Raw genomic sequence first — 2,357 nt, 5'->3', positions numbered from 1 at the left:
ACAAACTACAGAAAATAGAGTTGAGAATCTCAGGTCCACAGGGTGTGGCCAGCCATCAGTGTGGTAGTTTTAAGATATTTCTGACGGGGTCGCCTTTGTTGCTCAGCTGCTTAAGTGTGCAACTCTTGACCTCAGCTCACGTCTTGCTCTCTGGGTATGAGTTCAAGCCCTGTGGTGGGCTCCATGCTGGCCATGAAGACTACTTACATAAATAAATAACTACATACATACATACCCACTCATGCTGTTTCTCTCTGTCTCAATAATAAATAAATGTAAAAAAATTTTTTAATAAAAAAATCAAATATTTCTGATATTTAAGTTTACTTAAAGAAAAATGCAAACTGAGGGCACCTGGCTGGCCTAGTTGGTGAAGCATGTGACTCTTGATATTGGGTTGAGTTTGAGCTCAACACTGGGTGCAGAGATTAAAAATAAAATCTTTTTTTTTTTTTAATGTCTTTATTTTATTTTGAGAGAAAGAGACAGAGTGAGAGGAGAGGAGCAGAGAGAGAGGGAGACACAGAATCTGAGGCAGGATCCACAGAATCTGAGCTGTTAGCACTGAGCCCGACGCAGGACTCAAACCCACAGACCGTGACGTGAGATCATGACCCGAGCTGAAGTCGGACGCTCAAACGATGGAGCCACCCTGGCGCCCCTAAAAACTTTTTTTAAAGTTTACTTATTTTTGAGAGAGAGCAACAAAGAATGTGAGCAGGGGAGGGGTAGAGTGAGAGGGAAACACAGAAACCAAAGCAGGCTCCAGGCTCTGTCAGCACAGAGCGGGACATGGGGCTTGAACTCCTAAACCATGAGATCAAGACCTGAGCCGAAGTTGGCCGGTCAATTGAGCCACCAAGCGCCCCTATAAATACACATTATTTTTTAGAAAGGTTTAAAAAAAGGAGATTCAATCTTACTCTAATTTAAACGGACGTTTCTGAAAGCCGGCCCCTGCGGGAGAAGTCCTTCCCTGAACTCGCTTAGATCCGGCTCCCACATGTCCCCTCGGCGAGTGAAGCCAAGCCCTACCTGTACGATCGGCCCAAATGAACCGGGCGGCAGCGCGTCCCTGGGCGGCCCCTGCGTCACAGCACCTCTCCCGCCGCGGCTCTCAGGTTTCTCTCCAGAAGGAAGGTGCAGCCGGCCTCGTAACCCGCAGTTCCACGTGGCCTCCAGTTCTGGAGGAATTTCGGGAAAAAGTAGAGAACAAAAAAAAAGTTTAATTACCTTGTGACGGACGTTTTAAACATCATAGCACCTTTTTTTTTTAACGCATCCGGCACCCATTACAGAAAGTGATAAGGCACAGCAGCTTGCCCAACATGGATGGCACACCTAGGAAGCGGCAAATCGGGGCCACTGGGGTCCCTCCAGTGCCCCTCAGACCTGCAGTCACGGCCGCCCCTCCCACTACGCTGGAGGGAGAGGTGGACAAAGGCCCCCAGAGTCTCTGTTCAGATGTCCAGTAGAGGCGCCACACGGTCCACTGCCCAGAGGTAATGCCACCAGGGCAGAGTGAGGACGAAAACAAAATTCTCAGGGGCGAGCTGAAAAACCCCGCATGGAACAAAATAACTCACGTTAAGGAACCCTGTGTGTGATGGACTGTAATGGCTTTGAGTAGCACACTCCCAACTTGCTTTTTAAAGGAAATACAAATAAGATGCACCAAAACTCGACATACATTTACTGACCAGAAGAAATTTACTAAAATGCTAACAGTGACTGTCTCCTGCTGATGAGATCATGGAAGATTTTCAGCTGAATCTGTGGATCAAGATGCTCCAGACTGCCTGCGCTGAACACATTTTACATTTATAAGAGAAAAAAGTACCAACATTATTTTTTAAAGTCTTAAACTCCCGGGGCGCCTGAGCGTCCCGCTTCGGCCTACCATGATCTCGCGGTTCGTGGGTTCGAGCCCCGCGTCGGGCTCCGTGCTGACAGCTCAGAGCCTGGAGCTGCTTCGGAATCTGTGTCTCCCTCTCTCTCTGACCCTCCCCTGCTCGTGCTGTCTCTGTCTCTCAAAAATAAATAAAAAACAGAGAGGAAAAAAGTCCCTAATCCAAGAGCACAGCAGGCAAACCGAGCACTTTCAGCCCACCACCACGCGGCTGAAACAAACAGTAACTAAAATAAAAGGATGTTTTAATGACAGAAAAAGCCTCAGAGCCAGGGGGAAAACACCACTTCTTCTCACTCTCTCGCTTTCAGCTGGTAAACGCGAGGCCCGAACTCGCGGGCGGGCCGAATTCGGCCGGAAGAGCTTCAGGCCGTCGTCGTCCGGGCCACGGCGGCCGGGTAGGTACCGCCAGAACCGGCCCCGGGGCTGGGTTCGGCCTCGAGCCTTT

General features: G+C 49.3%; 1 protein-coding gene across 4 annotated transcripts in view; it reads right to left on the bottom strand.

Moving 5' to 3' along the window:
- Positions 1-1,964, bottom strand: part of ZNF84 (zinc finger protein 84) — a 24,992-nt gene extending 23,028 nt beyond the window's left edge. For 2 of the 4 annotated variants that reach the window (XM_029922148.1, XM_029922144.1), the window contains exon 1: positions 1,036-1,964. The gene's annotated coding sequence lies outside the window, so the exon portion shown is untranslated. The remainder of the gene's footprint in view (positions 1-1,035) is intronic. The other 2 variants (XM_029922146.1, XM_029922147.1) reach the window with 2 other exon arrangements.
- Between the last annotated feature and the right edge of the window lie 393 nt (positions 1,965-2,357).

The sequence above is a fragment of the Suricata suricatta genome, chromosome 14, assembly GCF_006229205.1.
Source record: "Suricata suricatta isolate VVHF042 chromosome 14, meerkat_22Aug2017_6uvM2_HiC, whole genome shotgun sequence".
NCBI lineage: Eukaryota > Metazoa > Chordata > Mammalia > Carnivora > Herpestidae > Suricata > Suricata suricatta.
The sequence above is the reverse complement of the archived record's forward strand: the minus strand, read 5'-3'. Positions and strand labels throughout refer to the sequence as shown.